At 51.0% G+C, this 15,129-nt stretch overlaps 1 pseudogene; it reads left to right on the top strand.

Moving 5' to 3' along the window:
• The first annotated feature begins 403 nt into the window (after positions 1–403).
• Positions 404–15,129, top strand: part of LOC129734811 (hydrocephalus-inducing protein homolog) — a 54,281-nt pseudogene continuing 39,555 nt past the window's right edge.

The following is a 15,129-nucleotide window of genomic DNA, read 5'->3' as shown; positions in this document are numbered from 1 at the left end:
AAGCAGTGAAGTGACATTGTTCCCACCAAAAAACTTTTAAAGAGTAATAAAGGACAGTTTGGGTATTAATAGAGATTTGGATAATAATTCCAGCAAATAGTTCCAAAATACATGGAAGAGGGGGAGAAGATGAGAAGTGGCCGCAGTCTTTGATGTGTGTTTGTGGCTTGTGGGACTGCGCCCACAGCAAAAGGCTGTTTTGGAGTGTTTGTTCTGGGCTTTTACTTCTATCAGTCTTAACTCTGCCACTGAAATATGGTCTAGTTATGAAACAGGGTGGGGATGCCGGCTGCTCTCCAGTTATGAAGGAGCCACAGCCCGGAGACACAGCTGTCTCCTTTGGGTCTGCCATGGAAGGGGATGCTGGATTTTCCAAGTCCCGTTGCTGTTCCTTGCAGGTCAACTGAGGCATGGCCACTGGAAAGCCCCGCTGGTTCACGGGGTCCTCCAGGATGGCTGGTAGATTCCCGAGCCAAGTGGTAGTGCCTCGTAAGCCGAAGCTAGCCAGAGGGACAGAGAAGCCTGCAACTGTAAGTACCTGCTGCGGCCAGGTAGGAGCTGTGTAAGGCTGGAAACTGCCCCCGCGTCCTTCCTCTACCTGCCCCTCCTGTTGTCTGGCAGCACTGTGAAGCTGGACACCACCTCCCCGTCTCTCTGCTGCCATGCTTCTGTCGGAGGTGGTGACCATGGTGCGGTAGGGGATGGACTGTGTGCTGCTTCAGGGGAAGTCCAGAGTTGTGTCTGGATGTGCCACTGGAGCCATTTAAATGAACGTACCGGGCATTGCACCGGAATAGCTGAAGCGTGAGCGTGTGCTTCTCTCCGCCCCCTTTGTGTGGGCAGTAACGTTTTGTCACCTCGGGATGCTTGCCAGCGCTGCTCTGACCATACCTGCCCTCCAGGCAGCTGGGCACGTGGTGGGCTGCTCAAACTCTGCTTGAAGGTTTCGAGAGGTATGGCTGGTCCCAGATGGAACGGGTTCCAAAACAGTTGTTCTGTCCCGTATCCCGTGTGGAGCACAGATCCAGCGCTGCAGACAGCAGCGGAGTCAGGGCAATTCCTCCTCCCCATCCTCAGACAGCCCTTCGCTGACCAGAGCTCACTTGGCTGAAGATGACCTGGTGCTGAAGCTCTGTCGAGGAGATACCTTTGCATACTTCTGTGGAGGGGTCTCGGAGGCCCAAACAGAGAAAACAAGTGCTAATTCAAAAGAGATAACTAAAACTTGGAGCCATTCCTCTCCACCTCAGTCTTGGCACAACACTGATTTTCTGCTTTCCTGACTCACCCAGCAGTGACATCTCCACATGTGTGGTGGTTGTGAGCGTTGTGCAAGGGTGGAGTTAAGGGATTTCTGGTAACTCCTCCCAACCTTTTTCAAAGGTCACTGGCTCACTCCGGCCAAACTGGAAAGGAAACAAATGCCCGAAGAGCAAAACCCCCAACATGTCACATCAAATCACGAAGGAGAAGCTAACGGGACAAAGCTACTTGTTTGGAGCATGTGTATTGCACTCTCTATCATTAATTTACTAATGTTAAATATTTCAACAGGTAATTATGGGACTTCCAGGACTATCCTAGCGGCTATGATCACAAATTATTCATCGGTGGCTCTTGAAGAAGAAAAGCCTTTCTGAATAAAGGCAGTTCTGTAGCTCTTGCTGGTGTTTTGCATTTCAGCTGACTCCCTCTGCCCTCCTGAAGGAGATGTCTCTTACCACCAAGCAGAGGCTGGCCAGCACTCGGGAGATGCGGCGACCCCAGATTATCCAGATTCTAGACATGAGCGAAGCCTCCCATCGTAAGGTAGCCTTTTCTTGCCCTTTTCCTTGCTGTTTGATGTGACGTTTGAAGAGAGCGCGTGCTTGTGACAGGCTTGCCTCCAGCTTATCTAAATGCCTTGGTGACTAAGTCCTGTTGTTGTTTCAGACTGCTGCCGGTGTGGAGTTCCTTCTGCTGGGGGAAAGGTAAAACATTTTTCCCCAGTGAGATGTTGAAGTCCTGACCTGTGCTAAGCCCATATAAACAACCTCTGTTGAAGTTGGTGGCTTTTGCTGGAGATGAGCTACTGCGGCTAAAGCATGATACTGGGGGAAGGCTGGGGCGGGCCACAAGGATGCAAGCTTGCAATTTCCCACCTTCCTGCTGAAATAGCCAGCCCTTGGTTTGGTGTAGTCTCTGTCGAACACTTGGGGTCATAGGATGCCCTCAGTGGTGGCAGCGTTGGCCTTTGAGGGCTGAGGGCCTACGGTAACTACTCAAGGTGTAGCTAAAGCAATTGCATGAATGCTTTGGGTTGGAACAACGAGTGGGACCCGTACAGGGTGTTAGATTTTTCAGGCTGCCAGGTACACAGGGGAATGGCCCTGGGCAGAGGGGAGTGGGTGTGCTTTATCTGGATCAATGTTTATTTACACGTGTGTTTAAAGCTGCTTTTCTTACAGATCTGCTTAGTATAACACACGTTCCAAAGGGGTAGATGACTGAGGTAGGCTGTTGAGTGGAAAACTGCCAGCGAGAGACCTGTAGCAAATTGGTTAAGGATTGCCCTAGACAGCGCGTGAGGTTGGGAACGCCTCGGACGAGCACAGACAGAACTGGCCGTGTGCTGTGGCCGCTGGCTTCAGCACGACCCTGACTCCTGTGGAGAAGCAGGAGACGTGCCTGTGTCTTGTGAGTGTGAAGAGTTCAGCTGGAAGGGGGGAGGCAGAGCAGGGAGGAGTTTTCTCAAAGTAACGCCTCGGCGCTGTAAGCATTTGCTGTTTCTGTATGTTTTCAGACCTGCTTCTGTAGTGGTATTAAAGAAAATGGCAATAATAGAATATAATGAAGCATCCATTTAAAGCTCGTGGGAAAAGGAGATGCCAAGTCCAGCTTTACTCAGATTGCCCAGTGATGCTGGGAAAGTACCTGGAACTTACCACCTCATCTGTCGCTTTCTTAACGGCGGTGTTCCTTTCTGGCCTGTCTTCTCTTCTTCCTGGTTTCTGGGCTGTGTGTCAAAAAAGAGATTTGAGGATGCGTTGGGCTCGGTCTCTGTGTCTCAATGTAAAGATGATCCCCAAATTGTTTCCCATGGGGTCTCCTGTAAATTCTTGGCTTTCCCTTGCTCCACGAGTGCTTACAGCTCTTGCAGTGAGTGCTCTGGAGCTGTGTGACCGTGTTAGCCCAGGGCTCTGCCGGAGGTAAGTGCTGCCTTGCCTGTTGGAGAAGGAGACCTGGAGAAACACCTGCCAAAAGAGCTGCTCGCTTGAGCCTGCTCTAGTGTGGCCCAGAAACTTTTGATCTGCTCAGAACACAGGTGGGTGAGCTTCTGTTCCCCTAGCGTGAGCTGGGCAGGCGTACTCACCAAGGGACTGTCCTTCGCTGGAGGCCAGTGTTGTATTCTCTCACAGATGAGTCTTTCTCCCCGCGGCTGAAACTCTCTGCTCTCTTTTGCATCTCCAGTTCTCGGCAGTTGCCCTGGAACAGAGCTTGTTCCGGCCTTTCCCATCAGAGGTGGTATTTCAGAGCTACGTCCCCGATGAGGTCTATGAAGTGCCACTGATTCTGAGGAACGTGGACAAGGTAAGTGCTGGGATGTGGAAGTTTAACCCTGTGCTGGAACTGGAGAGCAGTGTCATCCGCGCGGTGCACAGCACAGCCAGTCGCCTGCTGCAGCACAGCGCATCCAGAATAAAACGTCTCACCGCCTTTATTTTGCAAGACGGTGGAAATCTTGCCATGCTGAGGTTTCTCCCCCTGGTTTTGGCTGTGTGTTGGTGGTACCTAGCTGAAAGGAGCTTTTCTGGTCAGCACCTTTCCCCGTGGAAGCCCTGCACGGGTGGGAATGTTGGGGGCTGTACAGTTCTTCCCTGCCCTCGTGCTTTCCCTCGAGTGTGCACCGCGTCCTGGTGGCTCCGTGGTTAATCCCAGTTTCCACAGGGCACCTCTGCCTCTGGGTGAGCTGCACAGAGAGCTGAACGGGCTGTCAGAGCTCGGGGTGGGGTCTTCTCCACTTTATGCTGGGGTAAGTTATAATTAGTGGTAACAGCGCTTCAGGAAAGGTGTTTTGAAACAGCAGTGGAAGCAGGCTGATTTAGCAGCAGCAGCGGGAGGCCTTTAGGTGCCCCTTCAGGCTCCTGCTAAGCTTAATTGGGTTCTGCTCAGGTTTTCCTGAGACAACGTGATGCTCTGCTTCCCCTTTGGAGAGCCACGGCCTGTTTGGAGTAAAGTGCCCTCAAAGGTCTCCACCTTTACTTGAAAAAAACGATCATTTTGAGACTTCCCAAGAAAGTTGAGAATGGAAAAGTTGAAAAATGTCAGCAGTTTTGTTCCACTGTCAGGAGGGAAATTGGGACCTTTTGAACTTCAGCTGGGGAAACGTTTGCTGGAATGAGGCATGTGCCAAGGGCAAGCTGGTGGGAAAAGGCAGGAGGGAGGAAAGGAGCTGAGCTTGGTGTTCTCTCCCTGCGCACTTTCATACACGCAGGGGTTTCTCTTGATACATAGCAGTAAGTGCACGGGCAGTAGAGACAGGTCAGAAAGAGGGGTGTAATTAAGGATACTCTTCTGTAATGAAGAGGAAGGGGTATGCGTGAGGGCAGGGTGGGATGGGAAGATGGAAGTGTGCACAAGAGACGGTGAATTCGCCTCCTTTCCAAATTTCCCTGTTGGGGAGGGCAAACAGGTGGACAACAAAAAAAAGCTGTCGAGGCATATTGCAGGTGGAAGAACAGCAAGTCCAAGTATCTCCTGAGATAACAGGTTGTGACAGGGATATGGGTGAAAATGGAAGACCCTTTGGCAAGGAAGGATGCGGGTGTGCTCCCTCAGTTATTCCGGGAGAGTACTGCACCATTCCTGGTCTGGCATTTAACTTGGGAACATTGATAAGATGCAGCATGTGTGCCTGCACCCGGGGGATGCCACTGGTGTGATCTGCGCTGAATTTTGGGCAGTCTTTGCTGTAGGTATCCTCGTCCCTGATTAAAATGTGCCTCAGTCCTCACTTTCTCTCTTCCTACTCTCTGCTTCATTCCCACTGAGTCTTTGGCTTCACCTGCTCCATTATCCATGCAGCACTTCAAAATGTTTATCTTTGCCAAGTACCAGCCAACAGGCAAACAGTTAATTTGCTCTATTCATGCTTCCTCAAGTGGAAAAGATCATCTGCATTAACATTTCTGCCATTCCCAGTAAACGATAATAAACTTGTACTGTGTAAAGCTGCACCTTGGGATTTACGTGCCCTGTGAAGGGGGAGGCAATGTGTGAACTGTGGGTTTTTTCCCAAAACAATGTAGTTTTGAAGCTAGTTAGAGCTCAACCACTGGAGAGCATGGGTGTAAAAGTAAGATAAGCTCCAGGAAAATCTTTGGTATGTTTTAAATACAGAAAGACAGAGAGGATAATCCTGCGAGGGTGTTATATTCTAAATTGGTTGGCTTTTGGCGATGTCCTGGAGAAAAGCAACGTTGTGCTCCGTCTCAAGTTTTTCGTGCCAGTTTCCCACATTCCTCTGAATCATACTGAGTTACACTGCATGGTAGCCTGAAGTTGTCTGCCCCATAAAAATCCAGCTGACAGCAAAATATGTTCCGCATAGAGGCTCTGTAATCATGCAACTACAGAAGTGCTGTACTATATACTTCCTGCTCTTACCTGTGTTGTAAAATTGCTTTTCTATTTTCAGGCTGTTCCTCAGCACCCTCAGATGTTCTGGGTGGCTTTTGCTGAGGGTCTGAGCCACACGTGCTCCCCTTCTAAGGGACATGGTGACCAAAATGCTTGTCTGCACTGTGAAGTTGGCTCCTGGAACTCGCCGCCCCAGGACATTGCTGGGTTCCAAGGGCGTTTGGAGAGTTCAGGACTGCCTTGGCCACGGGTTACCAGGCTCGGGTGGGTGGCGCAGAATGAGCCTCCATTTTTTCCAAGCCTCATGTGGGGTTGTTGTTGATCCGTGAAGCTGCCCACCAGTCCAAATCACCTGCTTCAGACTTTGAGATTTGGCGCTCAGGGGTTGCTCTCTATGTGCTAGGAAAATGCCTGTGTGCTGTCTGTGTGCTGGTGGTGCCCCAGAGGGCAGAACCGTGCAGCAGGGTGCCTGCAGGGCCTGCTGGGGGTGGGCAGGGGTCCCCAGGGATCTGGCTTGCCTGCGCTGGCAGCTGCCTGGCTACAGTCACAGGCAGCAGGAGCCTCCGGAGAGCAGAGGTTGGCTTTTAATAATGAAACCACCACCAGGCAGTGCCAGTCATGTATCTCGGGGCAGAAAATGCCTTTGAAGCCCCTAGTTGATAGGCACAGCCTGGGGGGTCGCCTGGCTTTCCATCACTTGGCCAGGTTGCTGGCTCTCATCCTCTGCATCAGCCTCTCCTTGTAGCATATTGTGCTTCTCCCTTGCTTCTTTCCAGCTCCCTTTGGTTTTTCCCAGCCATCTCTCTGTTTCTGGGGTTGTCTCTTTGTCTTCCTGTGTTTCCTCCTTTTGCTCTTCATTTGCTGCTTTTATTCCCAGTAAGGCCACAGTATCTGTGGTCCCCTCTTGCTGGTCTGCCTACATGACTGTAGCACCGCAGCTTGACTGCCCCGCTCAAATCCAGCACGTTAAAGTGAATTTCTTCCTTCCGCCAGGATTAACACGTACTGTTTGGCGTTCAGATAATACATGCCCCTTCTAGGGGCATGTCTGCCTGGATGTGTACGGGCAGAAGCCAGCAGATTCTCTGGGCTTATTGAATACACGGGTGACTTGATTCAGATATTATACCGCCGTGCTGCTGGTGTCTTCCCTGCTTGGCCCTTCCTTCATCGCCCTGCTGCCTCTGGCCTCGAGCTGTTTTGCCCAGGCAGAAGGGATTAATGTTCACTCTTATGTGTTACGTGTATGTACCTCCAGAGCTAAAAGTGCTTTGTGAAGGTGGTATCACCAGGCCTCTTCTCCTCCTGTTTCCACAAGCTGCAAGATCATACTTTCCTCTCTTTTCTGCAGGTTCCTGGGCTGGTGAAGGTCATCTTGGAGAGCTCACCTTATTTCAAGCTGATCAGCCACCATGCTGTGTGCCGCAAGGTACTGCCTGGCATGCTTGCGACTTTCCGCATCGTTTTCTCCCCTGATGAGAACAAGGTGAGACTGGAGGTCCCGAGAGGTGTGTGCCTTCAGTGGGAGGTGAACCTGCGGGGCTGGGTTCAGAACAGGGCATCTGCTGTGGGTTTTGAGGCACTGTCCTGGTTTCGGTGGCATTGCACTGGATCTGCAGCTGGGGGAAACTTTTCCTGTGGTGAAGATGATGCTGTCATAGGCTGGAGGCTCTTCTATGCTTCAGACTGTGATTATCCTTTGGTGCTGGAACGTTTAATGCCATGTCTGTTGGCTTCAGGGATAAGAGTGCACTGTGTGGTGGGGTGGCCTCTCATGGTGTTGGTTTCTAGTATCTGACTATTGCTGCATAATTACGGGTTTGCTCTGATAATTATAAATACAAAAGCCTGTTTGCATAAATACAAACCTGTTGTTTGGAGGACCCAAAGCTGAGCCTGATCAGAGTGAGGACCACCACCTTTGAAAACTGGAGTTGCTTCTTGAATGCATATCGTGTTGGCTGCAGTAGTGAGACGGCGGAACGTTCTGTCTGAAGCCGGCACTTTTCTTGCACACCGGTCATAGCCCATGCCGTGCTGCGAGGTTTGCTCTAGGCTGTGGTCAGGCAGCCTGCAGCTGGTCACATCCTGGCTGGCAGCACCATGCGATGCCACCGCAGCAGGGACTGACGAGCTGTGCGTTCCCTCCCTGTGCTTTCCTGGGCGTTTTCAGGGGAAGGCGCACGTGGGACAGTAGGGAAATGGCAGGGAGGGGTGCTGATAAGGTGTTTAGCCATCGCACCTCTCTACTCGATGTTAGGGGCTTAATTATGATGGAAAACGCTAGGGGAATGGCTAGATCCAGAGAGCTTTCCCCTTTCCCATCTGGCAACCAGTTCCCTGCCTCACCCTGGGCTGGAGCGAAGGTGATGCTTTTTCATACCCTCTGTGTTCCAGCCTTGCCGCTGTGCTGCCCCTGAGGATACTTGCCCACCTGTGCTCCAGCTGTGATTCTAGGGGAGAAGATGCGCTGTGCTCGTGGCAGGGAGCCAGCCTGGCCCAGACATGCTGAGCTCCAGATGTCTTTAACCAGCAGGAGGCTGGTGTGCTGCAGAGGACTGAGGCGTCTGGAGCGCACACAGGAGTGAAGGGGCAGGTAGCATCTGCAGGCAGCGTGTTAGCCTGGAGCCTTTGGGCAGTCACGCTGGTGTGGCTGTGCCTGCGTGCATGGGGCTGTGGTTGCTGTGTCAGCTGGCACCTATTCCCTGCCCCGTGTGCCATGCTTTTGCTCGGAGGTTGGAACGTCGGTGCTGTGGCCCTGGCAAGCCTGGCACTGTGCCGTGATGTGAAGGGGCGGCGGTGTTACCTGGAGGCTTGTTAACGCAAAAGGGTTTGGTACCTGGCATGGAAGGGAGGAAGCCCTGCAGGGGAACACAGACAGACAGGCTGACTCTTTGCACCAGCACTCTGCTGCCTCTTGGCACAGTTCTTTGCGTGACTTTGTGGGTGATGCAAGGTGAGGGGGTCGCTCTGAGCCAGCTGGTGTTTCTGTGCCAGGCCAGAGGTGCAGGCTCTCTTTGGGCACAGCTGTTCTCTCATCTTCCGTTTGCTGCTTAGATGTAGTTGAACACCCTGTCCTATCCTCAAACAGCATGGCTGTAGCAAACTAGAGAGGAAATGCCCTGTGGTGCCTGGCTCCCCATGCTTGTGAAATGATCTGTTGCTTTGCGGAGGGACTGAGAAATTGTTTTACGTCATTCGTATGGAAGGTTAAAATGATGTTGGCTTAGGGCAGTTCTCCATACTGCCCAAGTGACATAAGAGCTTAATCTCACCGAGGTAGGCTTTGCAGGGGACACTGCTTCCTTTAAAATGTGATTGACTAGTATTCATGAGCATTCATTTTTGGGATGGAAGTAAATCGGTTCCCATGAAGGGCAAAGAGCTGCTCTTCAACTACAGAGAAGCAGCAGAGCAACACATGAACATCACCCCAAATAGAAGTAGGGTGAGGTAACTCCCAGGAACACTCATGTCCAGTACTTTGTCCCTTGTCTTGCCCTTGAACTGGTGAGTGTGTGGCATTAGGGAGCTGTGCCAGCGAGGTCCTCTGCACAGCTTGAGCGACACCCTGGCGGTTTCTGCCGACCTGGGTTTTGTGCTCCTTGCAGGGCATTGGAAGAGGGATGTGGGCTGCTTGGTGAGGAGCACATGGGGACTCTACAGCAGAACCAGAATGTTGTATAAATCGAACTTTTTGTCTCGTACTTGATGGAGTGTGAGTCAGGAAAGTGCCGGAGTGCTGTCGCTCAGCTAGAAATGCATCAGTAGCATGGTCAGGATGTGCAGAGCACCTTGAAAAGCCCTTAGCCAAGAGGCAGGCTTTGGGAGATGGTTCTGTAAAGCCACCTGTGTTGGGCTTGCAGTTGCTTGCCTGCAGAGTATCTGTGTGTTAGTTGTGGAAGGCTCAGGAGTGCTGCCTTTGAATAACTCCTACATCTCTGATACTGCATGATCCACAGGGACTGTGGGTAACCCAGTGAAGTGGGGTCTGGGTCTTCCTGATGAGGAGCCGGTTTGTGTCATTCTCTTGCTTTGAATCTGTTCTTCCCTGGAGTAAGTCTGACTTCAGTGAAGTCACTCCTGATTGAAAGGAGTAAAATTGTGCCTCAGCCCTAAGTAATAGGGCCATGTGAGTTGTTAGTGGCTGAAATGCCACGTAGCCCTTTCTTGGAAAATGAGCAGTTTCCTACTGTCTCGCAGTCATTTGGGAATGTGCCACGTGGTCAGACTGTCAGAAAAGGAATAGCTGACGCGCCTCTTGGTTTATTGGCACTCGTGTTATAAATGAACTGCTAATTTTTCTGCTGGGCAACATTTCCAGTTTGTTACTCTTGCTGCTTCTGATTTGCACGTTTCTGTTTTATGGCTCCATTGTACAGCGTGGGTGTTCTCGTGCCAGCCCCTGTTCCCGTGTGTTCTTGCGTTATGGTCTGACGGCCTCTGCTGAACTGGAAACCATTGTGGCACTGACCGGCAGATAAACAACAGACAGAAATACTTCCATTTGTGCGTCCTTCAGGCTTATTAGTAGTTTATTGTAAAGGAAGAAGGAAGCAAGAAGCACATAAAAACATAGCAGAGCTTATTCTGTGTTGTCCTCTTGCTCTTTTCACTGTAGCAGTGCACTGTTTTCAGGCAGTGCAAGTTCAGTCTGTGAGGTTTGTGAAATTCATTGCTGATGCTCAGTGGAGACTGAATTAATGCACATTGATTACTCTGGAATATGACAGGATGGTGAGTTATTGCATGACTGAAATGAAGTCCTTTAAAATTCAGCCCAGCCCTGCTAGATGTTTTGTTGTGCACAGAAGCTATTCCAAGAATACTTTTAAGATGACTCTTGTGAGGAGGAAAGGGGCAGAAGACCAAGGCAAATGGCGCGGCGCCACAGGAACCTGAAGCCAAGTGACTCATTTCAAAGACTCCTGCGAACCGGCGGCTGAGAGGGGCAGGCGCAGGGGCACCCCCTCTGCTGCGAACGGATCTTCATCCTCTGGTCTCTCCTCTGTTGTCACGGCCCTTATTTTCCAGCCTTTTTTTATATCAGGGTTTCAGCAGGAGCTTTCCCTGCTTGGCTTGCTGTGTTACCTCATGCTACAAGGATCTTTTCTGTGCAAGTTGGCTGCTGCAAGGAATTCAGTGAAGCATTTGGGATAGGTTATGCAGGGAAACTGACATCTGAGTTTGGGGTTCTGGGCAGTTAGGCTTGATATTGCTGCGACAGTAATTACTGTTAGCCTGAGTTTACAAAGAGCCTGAAACAACACCCAAGACGAGCAGCCGCTTCAGTCTCAGTGGGTGCCAGTTCAGACGCCAGTGGTGATACCTGGAAGGCCAGAGCTTGTAATTTACTGCTTGTCACAGGGGAGCACGAGAAGGGGAGCCATCGTACAACTGTCTGTATCTTCCGTGAAACTGAGAGGGGAGTTGTATGCAGGATGAAGTCGTGTTTTCATGAAAACCTATAGCCTGAAGCTGTGTCTAAACACAGCAAACTTTAAAGCATAGATGGGATGCAACCCCTCTGTCATCCAGGCACGTTTATTTAGAAACCTGGTCTTAAACAGTCTGCTAAGGGTTTGCAGTTGCGAAGCAGAACAACATTTTGAACTGGTCTCAACTGTGCCCCTAGGCTGCAAGCAAGTGCGTAGCAGGGTTAGTGCCCTGGTAACACGAGGCAGTGCTGCAGTAGAGACTTTGCAACCTGTTGCCCCCAAGGGAGGGCAATTCAGCTTTCAAAAGCTTAAGGGACCATGGGTTCACAGTGGCACAAACAGCCAGCTTCTGCCTAGCACCCCTCTTGCCTTGGGTTTCCCCCTGTTTGGGCTGGCGCTGCATTCAGCCTGGTGCAGGGTCCCACGTTGGTGGGGTGGTAGAGCGTGGCTGAAGGGTCAGCCCGCTCTGAAGTGCTGAGTCAAGCCTTGCACGGGATGCCATGTCCCACGGTGTCCCTGGAGAGGGGGCTTGGAGCATAATGTGCATCTGCATGAATGGCGAGAGGCATCTTTCTCTCTCAAGGTCGTGGTTGTCTCTGTGAAACCAAATCCTTGTTGCTTTAGCCTTGCCCTCAGGTCCCTGGAGAAATCCCTTGTGCATTGCTGTGCAGGTGGTCCCAGCGCCCCTCACCAGCAACGGAGCTGGGAAGGCTGCCTGTGCTTGCTTTTGGGGGGGGATTTATTTCTTGGGCTCTTAATTGCATTGCTGTTGATCCATTTGCTCCTTAGCAATGACAACACCTTGACAATTACTTCCTTTTACTTGCTCCAAGTAGCTCCAGTTGTTGAAGTTCCTTTTTTCTTTATCCTCCTGCTGATCTGAACTTGCATCCTCCTCTGCCTACCTGGCACCTGGAAGAGGGAGCTAAGTAAATATGGCATGCCAAGACTTAATAAGGCAGGTAGCTTTCAATTGGCTTTGCAATGCCTTTGTTACAGTAGTGTGGCCAAAAGAACAACAACAACAAAAGCAAATAACATTCTTCATTTGCTAATGAGTTTCTGAGGATCGAAACAGTGCAGGACGTGAAGTAGCCAGGTAATAGGTGCTTTAAATTCATATGGGCTGCCCATAGCTTTTATTTTAGAGGGCTTAGGCTGCAAGATTGAGTACAAAATTGCTAACTCAGAACGACTTGCTGAAGATGAAACGCTTTCCTGAAATGCGGTATTAAATCATGCAGGTTGCTTGCTGCAGTTCCCTTCCTAGTATTTTACCTTCCAAATAGGAAAAGCAAAAGCCCTTCTGCAGTTTCTAGGGTGAATATTTGAGATGTCTAGAAAAGGAGATTATTCTTTTTGTCTTGGATGGGGCAGCATCTGTATTGACAAGCTTAAACCCCAGCTGAGCAGGTGGTAGGCGAGGTGCTGGGTGGTGGGTGAGGCGCTGGCTGTCAGCGCTTGCGTTAGAGCAATAGGTGCGTGTCTGTGCCTGGGCTGGCTGCCTTAGGGCCCTTCCAGGAGGGGATGGGGACAGGAGCAGGAAATCCCAGCTGTGGGGGAGTCTGGATCGGTTCTGCTGAAGGGAGTTTGCTGCTGTATGCAATTCCTAAATCATTAAAATCCTAAAGCGCTTGCTGCTTCAACAGTGATAAAAATATCAAATTAATTAAAAGCACTGAGGAAAAAATCAGGGCAGCCAGTGAGTGACGAGAAGCAGAGTTTTTATCAGCTCATCCATAAGAGCGCTGCTGGGGGTAATGGCTCCTGGCCCTATGGCAGCAGATTTACCACTGATTTCAGTGGGGGCAAGGTGATAGTTCCAGCGCAGCGATGCCACGCCATACATCTGGAGACTGCTCTGCTCATCTCTACAGTAACATGATTTTGGTAATTTGATTTGCCTTCCTGCTGCTAAACGCCAGACAGCCGGGGCGCGGGGGGGATTGCCTGGCTCTGTTCTGCAGAAGGCAGTGGCTGGGACTGCACAGCCGGCTTTGCTCTGGTGGGGTGTCTGAGTGTCCCCCGTGTGCAGCTCCCGATGCCGCCTGCCTGGGGTGGGTGTGCTAACCAGGCACGCCGTCACTTACTCCTCTAGAACAGACCTTACAGAGGGGTGTGATTACGGCATCAGCCAGAGCTGTCTCCTGTGCCCCCTGAGGCTGGGTGAGATGTAAAGGGAAACGGAGTTCAGACACAGGAAGAACTAACACCCTTTAATTCTAGCGCAGAGGTGGCATAGGCTGCTGAGGGCAGGGGTGGAACTGTTAGCGCTTTTAGGTACTTGTGAAACCTCTCGCAAAAACAGTTTGGGTCTGGAGCTGAGCCAGCTCTGGTGTGGGGAGATGGATCAGGTGGCTTTTGAAGGGTGCGTGTCCCCAGCCTTGGCCCTATAACGCTGTGAGAAGGGGCAGGAAATACAGCCGTACCCTGCACTGCCCTGACGCTGCCGCAATTACCGTGTCCAGCTTGTGAAGTATTTCACCGAAGACTGACCGTTGACTATGCATGTGGTGAAGTCCTTTTGAAAGTGTACCTGAGCATCCCCTGCCAAGCTTCAACGAGGTCGCCGCGTTGCTGGCACTGGAGTTAGTGCTGTGGCACAGCTGGGTTCTCAGTGGTGCTTCCAATAGTCTGCAGTGGCGATCGAAGCAGGTTGCGTTAGTGCTGTGATCCCTTGCATGAAGAGACTGTTCTGGTGTCTCGGAATCAAAGCATCAGATAATTGTGGTGCTGCCAGCTTGCTGCAAAAGCAGGTGAATCAATGGGGTTGTTTCTCCTTTGCAAGTTAACGACCCTGTGCAAGTCATGCTACTGGAATGAAAGCTCATGAAGGTAAAAAGTACTGTTGCGTTACTGAGTGATACTGCTACAGCCATAGAAAACAGCAGTTTTCCTTCTGCCGTGGGGAAAGTACTAAAAGCATTGTGCTGAGATTGTTTCTTTCCCCGCAGGATTATTTCCACGAGCTCATCTGCATCACAGAAAGGGGAGAAGTTTGTTGTGCCTCTCCGAGCTATAGGTGCCCGAGCTATCCTGGACTTCCCCGACCAGGTGAACTTCTCAGCCTGTCCAGTCAAGTACAGCACCCAGAAAACACTGCTGGTTCGCAACATCGGTAACGGGGCGGCCCGCTACTGCATCAGCCCTCAGAGGTAGGGAGCTCATCTCTTTTTGTGCAAAACACTGTTGTGTGATAATACAGTTGGTAAACAGCAACAAAAAGGAGCCAGAGCGTGTGGGCTGCTGTACTGCCGTGGCTGGAAATGGGCAGGGCACGTGGGGTTTGCTGTTGATTATAGTGTTTGAAGCATGGCGCAGCCTCTGCTAAAACTCTGCAAGCTGCAGAGTGGAGTTTTATAGTGCAACGGTGTCTTCAGTGCACAGTCGTGCAAGACTGATTCTGTTAGATTGAACGAGCAAATGTAGGAAGGCAGCTGGACTGCCCTCGGGCTGTGTAAGATCCTGCGTGGCAGACGACAGCTCTAGGAGCTCAGTTCCTGAAGACCAAAGGCAGTGTTAAGAAATGGGCAAGCTCTGAGCTGGTGGAAGAGACATTTAAGAATTTATCATCAGCTTTACCAGCAGTTTGTCTATAGTAGCAAGTGCAATCAGAGATGATAGATCAAAGCAACTGGTATTGAGACCCTGACAAAAACCCTGTGGGGTCCAGAACCTGGTTTTCCAGTAGGTTTGATCTGGTCCCTGGGATCCACTATTCTTCATTAGAATGAGCTCTTAAGTGGAGATGAGCTGGCAGCGGCTTCAAACCTGCACTTTAGCCCCAAAGCAGAATGCCGATGGGCGCACAGGCAAAAGGTGCAGCAAATGGCTGGTGCGTGGGTTGGGAGCCTTTTCTAGAGCTTTGTCTCTCTCAGATCTCCTGGAAAGTGCTCTAGCATGCTGTAGTAGCTACCAGCAACCCCCTTGATCTTCAGTACCTTCTGAAATGGTTATGTGGCCCTATTGACCAAATATACCCATTCCCTGGGAGGCCACAAGCACGTGGCATTTCGGCAGTCTCCTGGTCAAGCGCCTGATGTGTGCTGTGTCGTGGACAGCCTGTACTGTT

Source organism: Falco cherrug, assembly GCF_023634085.1.
Source record: "Falco cherrug isolate bFalChe1 chromosome 17 unlocalized genomic scaffold, bFalChe1.pri SUPER_17_unloc_1, whole genome shotgun sequence".
In the NCBI taxonomy this organism is placed as follows: Eukaryota; Metazoa; Chordata; class Aves; order Falconiformes; family Falconidae; genus Falco; species Falco cherrug.
Note: the sequence above shows the minus strand (reverse complement) of the source record. Positions and strands in the feature narration are given on the sequence as shown.